The sequence below is a fragment of the Falco naumanni genome, chromosome 15 (assembly GCF_017639655.2).
Source record: "Falco naumanni isolate bFalNau1 chromosome 15, bFalNau1.pat, whole genome shotgun sequence".
NCBI lineage: Eukaryota > Metazoa > Chordata > Aves > Falconiformes > Falconidae > Falco > Falco naumanni.
Window position 1 is genome coordinate 9,966,501 of NC_054068.1, and position 22,146 is coordinate 9,988,646.

Below are 22,146 nucleotides of genomic sequence, written 5' to 3' on the forward strand. Positions count from 1 at the left end.
GGAATGCATCTTCTATTATCTTTATAAATACTTCCGATTCAAAAAAAACAGAAACAAATTATATTGCAGCCTGGGAATTAGGCTACTACTAAGAAAATTTTCATTTAAAAATATCATAGTAATTTAAGCTTGTTATCAAAAATTGCTGTAAGAGACAGTTGTACATCAGGTTTTTTCATAAATTTCATTAAATCAAGGCTCACAATTACAGCATCTAAACCAACCAGATGCTACAGTTGAGACATAAAACAAATCCTGAATTCCTTGTTCAAGCAGGACTCCTCTTCAGCCAAGCATCCTAAGCTCTGTAGTGCTTCACAAGCAATTTGTATAGGTTATTACAAACAAGAACCATTAAGAGAATAAAATGCTTCATTTATTTGTTCATCATGTTGATAAAATATCCTCTGGGAAGAATCTTCACAAACAAAACCTGGAATTTTATTTTTGCCACATTCTTGAAGCAAAAATAAGGACAAAACAGCAAAGCAGGGGATGACAATGGCACCCACTTGAACCACAGCAAACATACGTTTTGAAGAATCACCACATGTAAAGGGCATCCCAACAAATCTAAGTTTTTTAGTTCATTATTCAAATGATATGATGATTATCGACTACCTCATTTTAGAAGTGTATATATATACACATATATAAAAAAAAAAAGAACACGTAAGCTATTGTTTAAAAGGAGATGCATCAATACTATGGTACTATCCTACAATAAATTAGAAATCTTTTTCCAACCAACTGAAACTTGTAAAGTCAGCCTACAAAATACATAAAACAAGATACTAGAAACTGTTCAGAGACAAAAGAGTAAGTCACATCCAGCAGGTAAGTAAAACAGCAATATTAGCAAAATTAACAGATCCAAACATTTTTTAGTTACAATATACAGCCCAATGTAGCCAGGTCCAGAGTCCAACAGGTTACTTCATATGGCCAAAAAAGAAAGGGGTGGAGGTGGCGTGGTGGGGGTGTGAGGAATCACATTCAACTAATTACATCTTCCTGAGAATTCTTTTTCAAGTCAAACTTTCCAATCAATGATTAACCATCTCCAAGTCTGAGAACTCACCTAACTAAAGCACTATCTAAGATGTACCAGTCTGGGCATCAGCACTTGCTCAGATGATAAAAAATCTGACACACGCAGAACTGGAAAAATGCCTGAATATGTTATATCCTGACAGACTGCATCTACCCCGATACATCAGAATAAATCTGTAAACTGCAGTATAAGTTTGCACTGAGGAACACAAAGATTTCTTTTTCCCTTCATTACATATGCATGCTCTATAAATTCTGGGCTTATCTGTCACCTATAAGTCAGTCACAAAAAACTTGGTTAAGACAAGCTGGTGCAGAGAAGGGCAATTCTAAGCTCCCACCAGCACATCCCAGAGCTTCAGCGTCACTAATTCCCTGGCCACCCCCAAGGTGTATGTAGGCTCTCTTCCCAATGCGCGATACACAGGGTTCATAAGGGTATTGCTTCCTGATCCAAGGGGAAAATGACCTTATCCTTCTGTGCATGGTGATGTACGTAGCTGTCATGTTGTCTGTCAAATCCCGGCAATTTCAGAGTCTTGTCAAGAGACAGAAACGCCTTGCAGGCTTGCCAAATGGCCCTGACACTTACAACTCTTACGAGCACTAATGCGATATTAAAGTTTCAACTAGTTCCATTCTACAGGAAAGGTCATATTTCAAAATCAATTTTATTCTAACTCAGAACACAAGCTGGAAATGCTGAGGATTCCCCCCACCACAGCCACCATCCCACAAACAACAATGAAAGGATACGGTAGCCCCAAGAGTTACAAGTCTCACAGGTGGAGCATTTCACAGAAGTAATTTTGAGGCAGGAACAGAGAATTTGAGATACCTTAGCAAAGACACAACACATCATGCTTCCCATTGGTGCGGGGCGGGGGGAGAAGGGTGGGGGGGGGAAGAGGAGAATTATACACTTGTTACACATATAAAGGTTAAATTAAAATGTGGATTTAAAGACTGCCATCGTATCTGACCTTTGCCACCCACAGAGACTTCAGGAAAGAACATTTTTTTATAAAATATTGATAAGGCTAGCCTTAAAAAAAGCTAGCAAAAAAATCAGTGATATAATAATATAAACCCAATTATTAAGTATAAATCCAGCAAGAAGAGTGCAGCTTTTTCTCAGAACAACTGCAGCATGCCTGTGATACTCTTGTCTATTCTGCAACACAAGGGACAACTGCAGCTATGCTAAAGGTACGCCACCTCACACGCTGACACCACCACAGCTGGGAAAGCAGATTTAGGACCCATTGGATAACTGACCACCAGCTACCAGGAGAGCACAGTGAACTTGATGCTACAAGAACTAAATTTCAAGTGCTATCCAAAGTGAATAGCTGAAGTTAGCTGGATGACACCTGTAGTAGTTATGATCACCCTTCTATTTTTCTGGAAAATAGAGCCTGAGCAGCACTTAAACCTGCTCTATCTTTAAAGTCTTGTCCCAAGGAAAACACAGAATATCAGGGCATACAAATAGTATCTAGAAGTACTCTGGATACAAATCCTGTGCTTATCAGCCTAGGTGCACAACAGGGTGTAGTTACCAACGCCCTAGGAAGGCGCTCAATGAAGACAATTGCAGTTATCTCAATTGTATGTAGGCATTCAATGATTTTGTATACAAGAACTCTATACCTTACTGATAAAAAGGAAAAAAATACATCAAAACACAAAATTACAATACTGCTAGTTAGAAAACATACTGAACAATAACAAAAAACCCCCAAACAAACAAACAAAAAAAAAAACCAAACCACCACAACCCTCAGAATGACATATGTGTACAGCAACTACTTACACAAACAAAAGTGCATTGCACGAGCGAAGTCAGTCACACAAGCCCAGTTGTCTAGTCTGGCAACTTTTGCAGGAGAGCCTTGATTATCATTATCTGTGTTAGCATGTCAATGGAAAGAACTTTCTATTTTCCAACCACTTTTTGAGATTAGCCTTTTTTCTTAGAGTGTTCCACTAATTGTTTTTTCTTCACTTGCATCAGCAGGAGACCCAATTATAGCTCTATCTTCAATTTGCAATAACCTCCTTTTTAAATAGCGTAAGTCACCTTTTCACCTTTTATTACAGAGATAGCATAAAGGTCTGATAGAGAAATAGTGTAAATCCTAAATTCCATTTTTCAGAAATAGGATTTTATAATTGTTGGTCACTTTCCTTGATTTAATTTAAATCACATTTACATCCTAATATGACCTAGAAGAAACTATTTCACAGTCACAGTTTTCTGTATGCAGTTTTAGATTTTAATATTGTAAAAACTCCCTACTATTTTTTCCGATTAAAATTTATTTTTTTCTCCAGAAGTCCCATGATCAGTGAATCTATTGCCACTCACTGAAATTTGTGGTGGTTTTGTTTTTTTTTTAAAATAAATAAGTAGGCCATTTATCCTTGGGCATGCAGACTGTTAACCTTGAAAGCTGCTGTATGAGTTTGACTGATACGTATTGGATGCACAGAGATGAAGAAACTGGGGCAGTATTTAGCTGGAGCAAACTCCCAAGACACTATTAGTTGTGATTTCAAAAAGACAGCTCTCACTTCCACCTGGCAAATGCAATTATGCAACAGAAGTGTAGTTCAACAAAATAAACAACAGTTCAGACCTACAATTTACAGAATGACGTGCACTATCTACTTTAAATGTACTTGAGAAACAATGACAATAAATCAAAGTGCTCATTCATTTTGGGAACCTGAATCACCAGAAAACCATTCAGTTTTCACTTTAAAAACAATCTTATAAGCAGTCAGTACCATAACAAACATTTTAAAATAGCTCATATAAGCTGACACTTTGAGAAACCTGCTAACAATAATTAATATTATTGAAAAAGAATTTTGTAAGCTTTGAAGAAAAATAAGCCTTACTGAACTCCACTGAGCAGAAACTCTTTCAACTCAAGATAAAAAACGCACTGTACTCACTAGAGGAAAGGAAGGTTAAAAAGGGATAGGACTAAGATCTTAAGATGCCAGAGGAACTACCATGATAGTGCTGCTCTTGCTTTTCAGAGGGCAAATGCTTTGAAATAATGGTAAACACTAGAAGATGACTAGTAAGGTGGGCACTTCATTGAAGTAAACGAGTTTACACCTGCAGATAATTTGCCTCTAAAATAGATTCATTTCTAAAAGTAGTGCATTTTTTAAACTAGTGATGAAAAGTAGCAAGACATTTCACAGCTAGGATTTAGATTTTCTTACAAAAGGTAAAAGTAGCCCTAATGCTTCTCCTTTCCTCCTTTGACATTTTTGAGTCTGGCACAGAATAGTCTTGACTCTTTTGCTAGCAAGTCAAAGTCCAAGATCAAAGAACCGGCCAGAGACTGTTCATAGACCCAGAACTGTCATCCCAAGCTCTGCACACCCAGCTCTGATGGGTTAGGACCCTTTCTGCAATTCAGTCTTCTTGCCCTTCAGAAGTACAGAGCACTTTTGGCTGCCTCCCCTTCCTTCGGGCCGTCAGACAGCTAACCCTGTCTCTACCTGCTGCAGATCTTAGCAGCCTCTTTGCCAGAAAATTAAAACACCTTCAAATTGTCACATGTTTATAGTGACTAGGAAGAGAAAGATAACAAGAAGAAGAAAAAAAAGTCTTAAAACACAGATTCTAGTATTTATCTTGATCTACTAGGAATCACAACTTAACTTCAGCATTAAAACAGTAGCTATGAATAAGTATTTAAATGCACTTTAGAAGAGGAAAGGTAGTAATTTAAACAAAAAAAAACCACAACAAACAAACAAAAAAAAACAAACCAAAAGCTAAAATCCACAGTAGGAGCACAATGCACACTATCCAAGCCAAGGACTAAAGAACCCGCATGTTTCCTGGTTTACCTGGAAAGAAATGAAGCATCTGTCCTGCCACACCTTCTATTGCAGCCTTACACTCAAAACAGAGTGACAGATATGTAGGTGGGAAAATAATCCTGGAGACTTTACCATCAAACTTCATCATCAGAGCTGCACCGGGAGTATAACCTATATACACTGAGACTGCTCTAAAGAAAAATCAGTTTCACTCTAACTACTTTAACATTCCATAAACAACTTAAAATATTTCAATTTTGTGAATTGTACCTGGGGGGGGGGGGGGGGGGGGGGGGGGGGGGGGGCAGGGAGATGTGTGTGTTTTCTAAGGCATCCTACTCTGTAACAATTACCTGGATTTCTTCTGTTCCAGGACAAATTAATACAAAATTCACCAAGGCAAGGTCTATAAACCACAGACTTCCCTGATCACTAGTGTGCAGCAGTCACCAGCAGTTTTAATGCAACTCAGGTTCATGGAAAGAAATGTTTCAGACTCCCTGCTGACTCAGGCAAGCACCAGGGCTCTGGAACAACCCCTTCATTTTCCTCAGGGGCAGCCAGGTACAGAAGAAGCTTTTTATTCAACTGCTGCATTGCACCTGTTCTCATCTCTTTGAAGAGCTTTATTTGTGTATGTTACAAGAAGATAAGTTAAATATTATTGGAAATGCACTAACAGGAGTGTATATTTCTTGCAGCTGAACGGCCCGTACTGGCTATGGGATCTGAAAGCACTAAACAAGATCTGAGAGCACTGTATACGCACAATAAACTAAGATAGATGTCATACTCCAACCTGAAAAAGAAAAAAATCATTTTCACTGCCACTGTCAGTATAATTAATAAGTAACACTTACCACATGGTGACATGAAGGCAGAGGGGGTCAGCGTGGGGAAAGCAGCGTGAGTGGCAGCAGCATGACAGGGTCTGCCCTCCTGCCCAGCGCGTACACACCACCACCAAGCAGTGGAGAGCGGGAAAAGCCAGCTCCTGGGCTACGGTGCCAGGCTGACTGACTAGCACAGCACACGTGCAAGGAACCACGATAAACATTATAAACCAGACACAAATCCTGGCCTGCTCCATGTCCTCGGCTGTCCTCAAAGAACGACGGCTTCGCAGGCATCGCCCGCCTGCCAGGGCTATTCCTGTGGCTCATCTACACGAACCCCTGAGTGGAGCAGGCCCGCAGCTACTGCTGACTGGAAGCCTTTGCTTCACAGGTTTCCATACCAGCTTCAGGCAAAAACAAAAACTGTTTTCACCGCCTCCGGGACACAAAAGTGCCGGCCAGCAGCCGCGTGCCAAGGGCCACCTCAGGGCGGTGGGCAGGTGTGCCCCAGGGCCTGTGCAGGGGCCCACCCCGCTCTCCTCAGGGGCGAGCAGCAGCTCTGCCACCCCCAGGCTGAGGGGCCCACAGGTGACAGGCATTAGGCATTAGCTCCCCGGCCCTTGGGAGGGCCCAGCCTGGCACAGGTGCAATCAGTGCTGAATTGGGTCTGGCCAAGCCCCCCAGCAGCCCTCACAGCGCGGCGCTTGTACTGGTGGCCGGGAAGGGGGTGATAACACACCAGCGTTTTGGCTGCTGCTGAGCAGCACCTGCACGGCACCAAGGCTGTCTCGCCAGCCCCCCCTCACCTGCAGGCTGGGGGAGGGCACGATCTCAGGAGGGGACGCAGCCAGAGTGACCAAAGGCATATTCCATACCATATGATGTCTGCTCAGATACAAAAGGCAAGAGAAAGGAGGAGGAAGAAGGGGCATTTGTTATTTACGACGTTGGTCTTCCAGAGCAACCGCTATGCGTGCTGAAGCCCTGCTTCCCAGGAAGTGGCTGAACATCGCCGGCTGATGAGAACTGAAGAAAAACATTTTTTGTTTTCCTTCATTTCCCCATGCATGACTTTTGCTATTGCTCCATTAAACTGTCTTTAGCTTGACCCACAAGTTTGGGATCTTCTTCCTCACTGTGCTGAGGAGCTGGGTGGGCACCTGGCGCCAAGCCTGGGTCAGCCCCTGCAAGCGCCCATGATTGCAACTGGAAATCAGGTGGGTGGGTGCGTGGGGTAAAGGGGATGTCAGAGCCCAGCTTTCCCACCACAGGGAACAAAAGCCAGAGGCATTCTAGGCGGCACAAAACAAGGTGTTTAATATGAAAAGCAACAGGTTTGGCATGACTGTCACACCCACACCAGCTGCGGCCCACAGTCCAACTGGGGTTGCATGGCAGCCTGGCACCCGCAATGGGGGGGCCCCACCATGCCCACAGACCCCAACACCCCTCCTCAGGTTCTGCCACCTGATTTCTCAGCTGTGACAAGCCATAACAAGAAAAACATGTCCACAAGACGAGCTCCCAGGTTAAGCAGGTAACACAGCAAACCACCCCGATACCATGCAAATTGCACCAGCCTATTCCTCTGCTCTTATTAAAAACGCAAACAAAACTAAAGCATTTGGGAAACCGCAAAATTTGGAGTATTTTGCCTTTTATTTTGTCAAAATTACCAGCCAAATCTGATAGAAATTGACAAATAACTTCTACCTTTAACCTGCAGTCTTTCAGTGAAATAATTGTGAGTTTCTAGTCAGTGAGATATGCTCCAGCTAACACGTTCTCCTCTCTTCAGCACGCTAGTCAAATAATAACCTAATAATAAGCTACTGTATATGCATTTGGTTACTTACAGGAAGCACATTCCAAACAGCACACATGCATAAAATAGAAATCACTTTGCTGGTAGCCAGTAAAGACTCCCTCTTTGTCCAGAAGCCTATATTTATTTTATAGAGAAGACACATCCTCAGGCCATCCCTTTTGCCAGTGTTGCAGTAAGGACAACAGTGAAATCCCAATGGCAACTTGTTCACAAAAGCTGTGACACAAGCTGTTCCAGACTAATGCTCAGTGCATCTAAAGCAAATAAACTTGGCCATTATGTAATCATAAATTACTGGTGACTTTCCTATGTTAGTGACAGCACTGCAGTATATGTAATAAATACATTAAAAGAGGTGGAAAATCTGCTGAGCCTAAGCAAAGTACTGCAATATGCTGTGGAATCATTGATAGCTGTAGATGAGCTACGGAGCCAGGTAAGCTTATGGGGTTTTAATGTGTGATTAACTTCTGACTTATATCAAAAGGAAATTTCTGTCCAAGGAATTTCATCCATGAATTTTCCACAGAACTGCCTCAGAACCAATGTATCTGTGTTGCATTATATTTCCAAAGCTCCCTGCACTGCTCCTGTAATTTCAGCTTCTCCTCAGGGGGGCATTTTCTTAGGAGATCTCCCCAGGAGATTTTGGGTTGCATAGCGCTCCCATTTTTCCACTTGAGAAATCTGGAAAGAAATGTTTGAGCAAACGCGCAGTTTACCATGCACCATGAATAGCACCCTGGGATAGACTGCGTGACAGATTTAATTCACGTGGCTCAGTTCTTTAGCACACTGAGGTGTGCTGCTATCCCTGCATCGCACAACACTGCACGTGCACAGACAGCACTTGCTGAGGATGTCTGAAAAGCAGCATTCCAGAAAAAGGGACATGCTGAAAATCCAGAAACTACCAGCAGGCCAAGTTCTTCGCAATTTTTTCACTTCCTGGGTCAGTGGTGCTCCATTATGTCCCCAGGCCTTATTTATGAGTCTTCAAAACTCCCTTTCCAGGATGTCTGTCTTCCTTTAAACGGCCAGCACATCAGAAATGCCAGCAGGCAGTAGCTACAGAATGCTGCCAAACAACGTCTAAACAAAAAAACCAGGCCCATAAGGTGAAATCCTAACCATGACGCTGTCATTCTTGTATTCTTTATCTGAGATTTAGCAGGTGTGCAATCTTCTGTTGTTTTTTTTTAACAGGTGGAAAATGTCATCTTGTCATGGGAGATTCAATGTAAAACACTCTAATGCTCTGTTGCAGTGGTTTATATATCTCAATGTTCATCACCTAACGATGACATAGAATAACTTTTTCTATTCTCTGAGCCATAATTTAGTTTGTCAGTTACTGGCAAATATATGTCAGTGTTGCACCCCACAAACATGTAAAAATATCACATGCATTGTATTGTTAATAATATGGTTGTAAGTCATTCATGGCAATTAAACTTGCATTACAATTAAATCTCTTCTGACCATGATGTTCCTGTTACGCCGTTTTATTACTGCACAGCGAAAAGTACAAATAAATGTATACCCTACAAGAAAATGTAATGAGATATACTCACTTGTTTTAACTGGTTTTAAACATTGTCCTTTGGAAAGACAAACTGGCATACAAATACATGATACAAAGATTTCACACCAAAAAGAATTTGGGGGTTTTTGTTTGTTTGTTTATATTCCTCAACAAATATGCCCACTGAATTCCAGTTATATACCAGTACTAGATATTTTATCTAATAGATATTTTGAGCTTTAGCAGGATATTTTTAACTGTCATTTCCCAGTTGAATCAATGAAATTATAGTACTATCAGAATAGCATATCTGAATTCACACCCTCAAGTAGCATACCGCTTTCCAAGTATTATTTAATATTGTTAGTTTTGTCTTCATAATTTACTTCTCATAATATATTATGTTGCCTACACTAGCAAAAAGCAGGAAATAATTAAATAACTTACCCAACAAGATTTTCAGACCAAAACTCCTTTTCAAGGGATAGAATAAAGAAAACTCTTCATTTCAATGGACCTAATAACAAACCTTTCCTTCCCATAGCTGTGGTACTATATGTGTAGAAATTTCTGGCTAACTCCCATTTGAGGAGGTGGCAAATATTCCTATTTTGAGGACCTAACACTTTTTTTTTTTTTTTTTTTTTTTTTTTGGTACTGGAGTTCTAATATACTTTTAACCCCACATTCTGGGAAGATGAATTCAAACTACAATAAGCAAAGACAAGGAGCACTGGAATGATGGAGGAGCTATTGTAGAAAATAAAAGCTTTGTCATGCTTAGTCTCAGCAAATCAAAGGCTAGGAGTGTTATTTAGAGAGGGCAGTCATATCCTACCGGAAAAGTGAAACCAAACCCTCCAAATACTGTACTTGAAAGGTGGAGCTGGAGTCAGTTATGACAGGAGCTAAGATGTTGTGGCTGTTAGTTACTGAGAGCAAATAGATCTATTGGCCCACAAGGCTTCTTACAGTTCAGTGTTTGTCCCTTGCCATGATAGTGGCGGGCTTGAGTTATGAAGTGGTCACAGTGGGTAAGAGGGGACTGAGCCAGGGTGCCCTTTCAAGGAGAGCTACCTCTGCAGGACAACAGCCAGATGATGTCTTACCATTCAGGTGTAGACTTCAAACAAAATGTTCTTCTTTTTTTTTTTCCTAAATTGCATTAATTACCCAGTCTTGCCTTGCAGGGAACATTAGTTAGTCATTAAAGCACAGTGGTAGGAATCATAAGGTTGGATTCTCTCTTAACTCTTTCAAAGCTTTATTGTGGCTTTTTTCCTAACCTTCTTCTGTACCACTGGAATCAGTATTTTGCTGTCGCTCACAAGGGAGCTAGCAAATAACTGACAGATTATTGAAATCACTTTCTGAAAGCTCTCCAGGCACCTATCTGCATCTGTAGATGTCTAAATGCATTTAAAATCTGGCCTTAAAGTCCTCCAGATTGGTAAAGCATGGCTAGATAAGTGCTACAGAGGTGTAAAATATTATCTCAGTTATTAAGCATACACGTTTCCTTGGTTACAAGTCAGGCTAAATAATGCCTTTTTTTTTTTTTTTTTTTTTTTTTGGTGCTACATGCTAATAGGCTTTTGCAAATTAATTAATGTAGAAATTTGGCGTACTAAGAGAATTACTTGAATGATGCCTGAAGGATTACTATTTTTTTAACTTCATTTGCTTGAAACATTGAAAGTAGGCAGGAAATGTCAGGTTGTGTGTCTGAGTCTTTATACTGTACAAAGAAATAAAGTAGAAAAAAAGCTTTTTTTGTTGTACAGAAACAAGGAGAGTCACCAGAGAGCATTTCAGTATTCCATGTTATTCCTGTTGCTAAGGAAACTTTCCTTCATCTGTGCGCAGTAAGAAGACATCCTCGATAATTCCTCCACGGAAGGATGGCATTACAGATCAGTGTCAGAAAAATCAGCTGACAATTAACCAGAAAACTAGCCACTATAAAGTTTTACCAGGAGAGTTCCCCGTTTCTTTTACAAAGTCCAGAATGATCTGTAGCAGGGAAGAGCCTGGAGGAACTATAAAAGGTCTGCATGATTACTCTTATCCCAATAGAATTTCCTTCAAGAGGCAAACCAGAAAGAAACAGAATAAAACTAATCATATGGCCTGGGTTTTTTTGGCATTGTCCCATTAGCTAATATCCTGTAGACTCTCAACTGTACTTTCTAAAAGAAAGTAAAAACCTCCCTCACAAATAGACTAGTAAATGTTTACTATCACTACTTAAGCCACCCTAAAGAGAGCAGGAAGTAAAGAAATCATAAAAATCTCAGTAGTCTGTAGTAGATTTCACTCTGTTTCATGTGTCCATTTTCAACCCATTACACATGCACCACCATGGCTTTCAGTACCATTGCTCACAAAACAAGGTATCACTTACCGTGAGAAAAAGAGCAGAGTTGTCTCTTATAGAAATAATAGGTGAGGAGTGTGCCATCTAATGTATGTTGCAAGATTTCTTATTCTTACCCAGCGAAGATTTACCTGCTTTCATTACATAAGTTTTGAAATGCAAGCTAGCAGCTAGCTTTATTATGCCCTTTAATACAAATCAAATACTCTAAAAATACTACATTTCCTGGGGGAATTTGGAATCATCATTCTGCCACACTGCACAACACAGTAAGAAGGGGGGACTTTGCTGTATCTCTCTTCTTACATGCAAAAGGTCTGCTGCTCCAGGACTGCCTAGCTGACCTCCTTTCTCCAGCAGCACTTCACCACAGACACATCGAGAAAGAGTGCAAGAAATGCATTCCAGCATGACTCTGTTCTGACATACTTCCCAGAGAAGGCAGCTTCCAGCAATCACTAGGTTAGAGAGGATTAAACCTATTGCTTTACCCTGTCTGTTTTGTCTAATAGTCACTAATGACCTTATGCTTTGTGCTTTTGTCTAATTGCATTTTAAAGCCATTTGCACCTTTGCCTAGTGTTAAAATATGCATATCATTGGTCCCAGTAGTGTTGCTCTCATAGAAAATGTGATACACAAGACGGTAGACCAAATTGTCATTTGGTATATGCTTATGTATGGTAAAAATGAGAAAAAGGAAAGAAAGACTATGATACCCTTTCTCTTTCCTGAAGGGAAGCAGTGACTGGCTTATGCTATGCCACTTGTAATATTCACTCAGAAAATATTACGCCTTCTGAAAAGGAGATTAACCTTGCAGGCTTTACCCTCCTGTTCCTACTCCATGTCATGTCTCTGCTTTATCAGAATTTCAGATCACGATTCCACCACCTTTGGTAGAAAGTCTATTTCCAGAACAAATTTTTGTTTTCCTCTTTGAAGCCATTTGTTTTGGCATACAATTCCCACCTGTTCCAGAACTGAGATAAATGCAAGTTTCAGCAAAGATACAGTTCACTTCCCCCCTCAATCACCAAATGTAACTCTACAGTATCAATCCTAGGAGATACACAGCTCTAATGCATGCAGAACTGGTCTTTCATCTTTAGGTCTGGATGTGGACTCACCTGACACAACTTAGGAAAAAGCCATACCTTCCCAGCAGCATACTTCCTGAAGAGATTTTTCTCCCTTGATATAAGGGATTTCAATATTATTTTCCTGTTCAAACTCCTTTGTTTTCCAGGATCACAAGGTTTTCTATTGTATGATGTAGAGCTGCTGAGAATAGCTTCTCTTTTTTGTTAGGTATTAATGCATATTAGCCATTTGTAAATAAGGTGCTACTGAAATACGTGCATCTGGATAACGTATTAACATCAACATTTATACCTTGGCTTACAGTTACGTCATGGACACAGATAACCAAATCCAGTCCATTCACAGGCCAGTTCCCTCTTCTGATTATTAAGTCTTCTCTGTTTTTCCTTAACAATGTGCATAGCCTTCAGTAGGAAGTCTGTGTATGCAATTTCAAGCCATGAAATGTTCTTTCTTGTTCCTTCTTCATCTCCTGGATGACAGCCCACAAAACAATCTGAACACATCCAGCACCACTGCATGACCTTCTACACTGGCCTGTTGAACGTGACGACAGCGTTACTTCTCTGGAACCTGCCAAAACAAGTCTTACGCTGTGATGTATAAAACTGTAAGCAATTCCCTCTTTCCAACAAATTGAGAACCTCAAAGGGATACCATTTCTTTTCAGATGGCTTAGGTTTTGCTCATAAGACCCTAGCTTTCATCTTGGTTAGCAGTGAATCTGAAGGAATGGAAAACACTGAAGTATTGTGGTATGTCTGGAATATGAAAGATACATTCTGTTGCTTCTTTGATGTCTCATGAAAGAAAACTGAAAGAATACAAATGCAATATCATTAAAACACATTACTAATCCAGCAGGAATGGAGAGGCTTGCGCATTACAAATTTTTGCTCAATGCTACTTCAAACTATGATTTGTAATCTATTGAGGAAACTGTCAGGAATAATGGCTTTCAATATGACAATTAATTTAAAACTTTATTGAGCGAAATATGGATCACAATTTTTTACCACCATTTTGAGATACCTTGAAGTGGCAGTTGCTGGTTAGAGAACAAAAAGCCAAATGGCATGGCTTAGATATACAGAAAATGGAAGATAATGATGCATGAAATAAACAGAGAAGAATTGAGGAAAATACTGGAAAGTGGAAGTGCAGAAAACAGTTTGACCCACCAGTGAGCCTAGTCCTATTTCTATGGAAATGAGCTCATTACTGCTAATTTTTTTTTTTTTTAAGCTCCTAGTTGATTCGTGAAGTGCTTTTTGAATTCTGATAAGGGCTTCATGAATCACTGAAAAAAAACATTTGAACAAAATATCTAGAGTCAAATGATTACCAACTCCCATAGATTAATCAGCTGTCTGAGTACTTTATATAACAGATCATGCACTAGGAGAGCCAGCTTTTTTCCCCTGGTATCATAAGTCTATAATGTTTCATTCTGCAAAGAAAAGGGATCATGCTTCTGAAACCTAATTCTGGATGGTTACTCCATCCAAAAGCCTATATTAAATAGGAAAGACATCTTTGATTTTTCTCCCCTGCTGTTTCCATGTTTGATCTGTTTTAAAAATCAGCATCACGAGAATTGGCCATAGAATTGCTCTCAGAAATAAGAGCATCTGTGGTATCCATACAAACAGTGCTTTCACATTTGTAACCAAGTCAGTGTTGGCTGTAGGCACTCCTAAGCAGGCAAGGGAAATGCCCCAGGGCCCAACACCGGTTCTTCTTAAACCTTCAGGATGCTGAAATACAAATCAAATAAAGCAATGGATTTAAATAGCAAGTAAACTTTATTTCTTTTATAAATCCAGCAATTTTTTAAGACTGCCTATAGACAAGAGCAGAGTACATGTCTGAGACAGCCAGATTTTTAACTGAATGGTGAATGACTTTACATGTTATACATACAGCATCTACACTGAACATCTTTTATTAATTCTCTTAACACTTTAAAAAAAATGTCCGTGGCAAATTCTGTGACTGTCTGCTAATTCGCCTTGTACTAATTTTCAAGGTGTGCGTAGGTCACTAGCATTCTCCAGCATACATCTTGTAACAATGCACTTGCTAGTAATCGCACAAAATAAATCTAACCCTGTTGCATCTAAGTGCGTTGTCTCTCTTTTCCAAAACACCTCACATTTAAAAGTGACTGTATATCATACTTCAAACGTGACAAATAGAACAGAAATAACCAGTCCTCATCAGAGATGCACAGGTCATGGTGTCCTGCGATGTGCATTCATTAAACAGTTATAGGACTCTGCACTGTTCATTTCAAACAATGGGTTAAGTGACATTTGAAGTGTGAGTACTTGGATTGTCTTTTAAAAACTTTAGAGATGGGTGGACATGCACACACACACATACACACACACACCCCCCATTCTGCAGTTATGGCAGACCTTAGATGATTTTCATTTTAAGACCAACAGGAGGCTGAGAGATAAAGCTCATGATAATTTACATGAGGTATTACACTGGTGTAAATAAGAAATAATTCGTCATATATGACTCCACTGAACTGGCAGAGACTTAGACTGATTTAATTTTTATAGAATGCAGAATTAATCTTGGAAGAAGGTTATAAAATTATAAAGCATTATGCTATTCAGTTGATAGCATTATTAATAATGCAAAGACAGTACTTTCATTGTATATGCTCCTATACATTTGGGCAGGAGTTGTGAGACACCAAAGCTGCTTTGTTAAAGTACTTCCAAGGTTTTCTTTTCGCATCTCACATTTCTACACTTCTCAGGGCACCAGAAGCCTAAAGAAATCAGCATTTGAAGAAAAAACAGACAGAGGATTGATGTGGAAAAGGAAAATATCAAAAAGCTATTTCTCTTAGCCGTGAACTCTTATGACAAACTTGTAGAGGTGACTACAAGTCTGGAGTGAAAGTTTGTGTGCTCTGCTTATGAAGTGCAAACTGAAGGTCCAAAAGCACTCTGGTATTTCTGAGACCTTACACTCCCAGGCTTTTTAATTGCATCTTGATTTTTGACATTCTTGATATCTCATTTCCTAGTTCCCTAAGGGAAGACTATGTTGTAGGATGGAAGAACAATTCACTATTTTGGGTTATTGAGAAAAAGATAAACAATAACAAAGTGATTATTTTGTCTTTATTTATTTCCACTTATAGTTGGGAGTAATGATACTTTTTTTTCTATTCAGTTCTGAATTCAAGATGATGACACTCATTCAAACTAAATCAAAATACAATAATATAATAACAAATTAACAAAGAGCAGTATTCCCTTACGTGAGGTGCAATGCAGACATACACCATGTAGTTACCATTCCAAAATTTAAAGGACAGGTGAAGCAGAGGAAAATGGTAAAAACAGAAGTATCTTGTTAGTGCTGCCAATCAGATATTGGGGAAGAAACCCCTTACTTTTTTCTTTATTTTAATTATTTCTATGGGGTTGTTATAACAAAGATTTCAAAAAGTGAAAACTGAAATCACTGGGAAGAGAGAAGTGATCCTGGGAAGGAGATTAAGTTTGAGATAGAAATATGCTAAGGAAGGCTGCTGGAAACAGTAGTGAGTCAGCACAAGGTAGAATGTCCAGAAGAAAAAAAAAAAGTATTGCTCTTACATCTCAAATCATGCTATGCCCCCCCTGCTCTCTCTCACAGTTTTGGTTAGGCAAAACTACCCCCTTTCACAGCTGTACTTCCTAGCTCGAGACAGAAAACTCCACTTCAAGTCAGAGTCATCATGGAAGCCCACATTTTTTTTAAAAAAAAGTAGATGCAATACTGAATATTTACAGAGTTTGCAATTGTATTTAAGTATTAAAAAAACTCTTGAGCAGATTGTGGCATATTCATACTGTAAAGATAAGGTACAATGTGCAAAGTTGAGTTAGAATTTGGATTTACAGATTTCATAAATGCTATTTGAATCACAAAGATTACCTGTCAAAACAATTTATAGTTCCTTTCCTCACTGCAGTCCTTTAAGTTCTTTTGCCTAATTTTATTTTAAGGGTAAGAATTACATAATGCAGAAAATTACAGTTATGCAGCTTTGTATTACACACAAGGCTCAACCAATACTACGGAAAGCAAAATAGTCCACTTCTGCTGAAGAAATTTCACCAGCAGAAATCTACTTTGTGGAATTCTACCTGGCTTAATACAGTAACTGGAAGAACAGTATCCAAGCACTCTTTGCACAGCTATAGTCCTTTTTTCTCCAAATATTTAAGTAGCTGGACTTTATTCTTCTATTTGCCTGCACTTTTCTACTAGTATTTCATATTAGTTTGCCTTTTTCAACAGCCATTTGATTGGGCAGGCATCATACTTTTCCCATTTTGGTTTCAGTGTTTTAAGAATACTAAATCATAAAAAGTTATATTAAAAAGAAAATGCTTCTGTTTTCTCCTAGTTAAAAAAAAAAAAAAATCATACAGAAAGGTGAATGGGTCATAATTCTTTGTCCCTTTTTCTCTCCAGGTTAGAATATGGGCAGGAGACAAGCTCATATGGGAACCCAAGTTTTGGCCAAACAAACCGTAAGGCTGGCTGTGCCACGAGCTGAGACTGACATTCTTGTTTAGCTCCCAACAGCAGCACTTCATTTCCTTAAAGTGGGAACACCGTTGCCATAACGCAGGTGTCCCAACCCACCATTTCTTGAGGGCTACAAGTATTCTCTAGTATAATGGTTTTTCAATAAACATTTAGCTAACCACACAGCACTGGTTTTGCCTATTTAGAGCTACTAGGTGACGTTAAGAGACTTGATGCACAAGAGTAAATAGCTTCCCAATACCCCTTTTGCAGGTAAGCAAGTGTTTCATGGACACTCATGATTACAGTGCATACTGAGAGACGTGATGCCTGGATAAAGCAATCTTTGTGTTACAGCATGGTTTGCTCTGTAACGTATTTGATAGTTCTGTCATTAAAGGTTTCAGTAAAGAAGCTTTGGTGGCTTCAAAGAGTCATTTAAAAACTTGTCCATGCTACATTAACATGCCACAAAAATAAAACAACAGAGCTACTTATTCCGAGTTTTAGCCAAGATAACACTACTTATGTGTCCACAAAGAGCAGCTGTAATGCTTCGCCCACCCAAAATATTCAGGTCTACTCGTGCTATACAATAAGCTAGAAACTCTTTATTAAAGAAATATTTACAGAGATGCCTCAGTTGTGTTTCCTTGCTGTGTGCACAGAACATATTATTCTTTCAGATTCCTTTTCTTCCCCCCAGGATAGACACATGCATGTTTACATTTTAAAAAATCCCCAACATATAACAATCCATGGTCAGTCAATATAAACCCACCAGAAAGAAAATATCATTGATCCAAATACACAGTCCTGATAAAGTTAGTGCCCTGAATGACTACATAAGACTAAGCAAGCCAGTACTCAAGCGTTTTTTTCCTTTTAATTGTATTGTGCCTTCTCTATCCTCCTTAGGAACATAATAAAATACTGCATTGTCAGTCTCTATGCCCTTTGCCTTTGCTCTGCTGTAGTATATTTACACCTCTTAAACAAGTAAGCTGAATTAAAAGCATTTACTCAAAACCTTTTTTTCTGTAATACTGATTACCAGTGTTTTCATCTAGAAAATTTTGAGTATGTTTCAGTTTTCATCGTATTAATGTTGACAGACCTCCTTTATCATTACTTTAATTAACAGCAGGTAAGGGAGGCAAAGTGAGTATGATGCTATTCTACTTGATTTAAAGTCTGCTTGTGAGACTCTCTCTCAACTCGTAGTTGAAATTGTCTTATCTCATACATTCCCAGGATTACTGTTTCATGTAAATGTCATTTTTGCTGTCCAAAACATTAAAAAAAAACAACCCACACCAGTGTGATGCAAGTACTGTCTCTTTCCGAGAGACATGAAGGAAGCTGTATGTAGGCTTTTGATCAAAGACAAGATCCTGACTTCAAAGTAACACCTCATCTGTAAATATATTACTCAGTACTCTTAGTAAAGAAAGGGAGACTCCTTGATTTCAAATAACCTAAGGCTAATACGGTGGGATTTGCCCGCATTCGCAGAGTTTAATCTTACTTCTCTGAATACTTATAGATAATTAGACACAAAGATTTTAAAGACTTTGGGTCGTAATCTCCTCTTATTTATGTAAGTCTGACAGACCGTAGTCCAGTATTTCACTGGAAGAACACCCGGCTCATTGTGGACTGAGAGAAGAATGTGGAAAATTTACAAATTTCAGAAGCATCTGAGAATTATTTTAGACCTAGGTCTTCCACATATAGCCACAGAAAGCAGTGGCTAGACACCTGCAGATGCTCTACCGCTAATTTGATTGGGGTCTTCTAATATTTTTTGTATCACTATTAGAGATGTCTTCATTATTTCTTTCATTGCTGCAGTCTAGAAAAGCACAACAAAATTCCAGATTATCTTCAATGGCTTTGAAGACACTGGCAAAGGACATTAAGTTATTTCATAGTATGCTAATCAGCACGGACCATGGTGGTAACAGATCATATAAACAATACTATTTAAGAGCCAGCTACAAGGCTGCTAATTGCACATGCAAAGAAGCAGTTTTGAGTGGGCACAGAGGGGGCAATTTTACCATCAACTGACAGTATAATCAATAGTGTGAGTGTGCAGATGCCACTCTCATCTGTATGTAGCCAACAGGAAACAGCCTAAGGCACTGAAATCAATGACACTTTTCTGCACAAAACCTTTTTTTCTCCAGAGGAAAAAAAAAAAACCAAACGTAATTCAGCGATCTAGGTATTGTTTATAAATCATATTAACTTCATTAAATTAAAAAAAATAATAATCCAGCTATCGGAAAGAACCAAATTTTGGTTTTCAGAATTCTAAATGTTGAGGTTATTCTAAAACATCCTGTTGTTTTACTACAACTTCTTATGTCTCTCAAAAGTAGAAACAAAATTTTCCACGTACCTGAAGTGAATGTTCAATATGCTATAAAAAATGTAAAAGCTGTTACTTCTAATTAGGGATTAAAACCTCTTGAACATTCAAGACTGTTAATAAGCTGAAACCAGCCTTTGTTTCTGCCATATTTACTCTCAAGGTGTGCTGCTTCTCATTTTCACTAAGTGTATTTGCTGCAGTAAACGCATAGCAAAAAGAGCTCAGAGTTCCTTGTCTGGATTTGAAAAAGATCATTTCCTCCTAGGTTTCTACACAATATTTTCACTATCAAAAAGTCAGAAATTTAGTATTGCACCCCATCTTCTCCTTCCTTCCCACACAGCTTACAAGTGTTATTATCATGACAGGCAAGAGCAAAGCTCTGTATGTTCTCCACGGTGTGCTACACTGCATGCATCCATAATGCAGTGCTCAGCTGTCTCTGCCTCCCATCACACCCTGCAGTGCCTCACAACCTGCTCTTTAGGAGAGACGGGAGCAACTTGCTTTCACTGTGTCAGCTACAGTAATATAATTGCCTTATGGACATCTGGGCCATATAGCAGAAGGTGTAGGCAGGAATGTACAGCCCCAGCATTTCCTAGCTCCTTCACATGACAAGAAAATGCCTGTTTGTGCTCTAAGTGTATCTGAGACTTGCGTCCAAACAACAGACTTGTCCAAGGCAAGAGACTTATGGCAAATGTGACCCAAAGAAGGTGGTTCCCATCCTTTCTGTACCAGAAATCTAAAGTAAAACATTTCTCAATGTGAACATGCAGATCGTGTGGCAGCTTTCTTTTTAAAGGTCTGCTCGAGACTAACAGCCATGGAACAAAACACAACACGAGCCACTAAGTCCTACAACATTTATATAAAATTTGACCCTACAGAGATGTCCTCAATTTCCACAAAACCAGATCAGACACTTTCCGGACTTGTGCCGTAAAGACCTGACAGTCGCTGTTTGTGCCATTCGCACAGAGGACATATCCTTTAATATGCTTGGTTGCATTTTGCCATCTTTATACTACTCTCTTGCAGTGAAACTCCCACAACTTCTTGACGGGTGAAAAATTAAACGGTATAGCAGGCACAGAGGGAATTTGCAGTTTGTATAAGATTAGACTTAGCTGAAAAGCTAAAGGCATACCTGGAAACACTTTTAAAACATATAAAATTCATGAATACTTTTCAGTTTGCAGCTCAGACATAAATATGTGTAATGGGCATGTAACAGACATCTTACCTCTCCAGCATGGATATGTATCTGCTGCTTCAATCTCCCTTGGAAGCAAAGTGATTTAATGTGCTTTGCCTGGTAAGTCACCCTCCAGCAAAATAAATTTGATTTCTGCTGCAATCAAAAGGATTTAAACAAAATCACCTATCAGTTCTCCCTAGGTTTATTTATCCAAACGTCCATTTCAGTCTTTCTTTTCAATATAGAGAAATTATTCAAGGTTTGTTTGAGGCAATCTTTACAATTCTTTAAGGATAGGTGTGAACTAGTCTTAGATGGCTACATCGTTCACATGCATCATATTTCCCGAGTCTGTGGTTACATGCAGCTCTCTGTAAGTCACTTACCCTGTTATGCTCATTTGCATCTCTCTGTCTCCTAAAAGCAAAGGTCTGGCAAGGAAAGGAGAGGGGACTCTGTGTTTCCTACCACTCTCCCACCATGCCCTGCACATACCATAGTCAGAAATTTCCAAGTGCATTAGTCTCCAAGTAAACAAGTAGAAAAAGCAGCCATGTGCTATGAAGCAATATCAGCTTTTAAAAGATATATTTCTAATTCTAAGCCTGTAGGTAAAGTTTTACATAATTGCTCCAGCAAATTTGTAGGCCCAGTCTTGGTGATCATTCAGTATCAGTGTGGAATTGCAGAGGTGCCAGACATACCTAATTTCTCTTTCCTTGTGTTATGACTAACTGCTTCAGGCATCACATATAGTGCATGAAAATCATTGCAAAACACCCTTTTGCTCAACAAAATACATTTTTAACCTTCCTGCTCTTTAACAATATTCAAACCATCAAAAGTAACCTCCTGCTAATTAGTTTTGACATATGATTTATTAAACAATGGAATCAGAGTATTTCCCATAAAAGAGAAACTGGCAGTAATATTTCTTAATTCAGACACGCAGGGTCTGCACGATTAATAAACCAGTGTAATAGTGTCCTGTGACCATGATTTTTTCACCTGTCATTACTGAAGAAAATTGTCTAGCAACCACTGAATGCTCACACAGAATAGGTCATGATTATATTTTTCCATTAATTCTCCATGTCATAATGTTAAAATGCTCAAATCAAGGACATCTCAATGGATATTTCGACAAAGAGCAAGCTTCTTTTTTCTTCTACAGTACTAAACAAATTATTTATTCCACTTGATTCACACAGATAATTTTAAACAGTATTTCTAATAAACTTTAGGCTAATACGTTGAAAATTGTGTTTCCCATTTGAAACTGTACAATTTTCAAAACCGCCTAAACCTAGCAGCTCTTATTGTTATACTTGCTCACAAATCTTCATAAAAACTCACAAGGTGCTTCAGAAAATACTGATTCAGCAAATATTTCACAGCACTATCTTAATTTCAGCAAATTTACAACTTCAGGATGTACT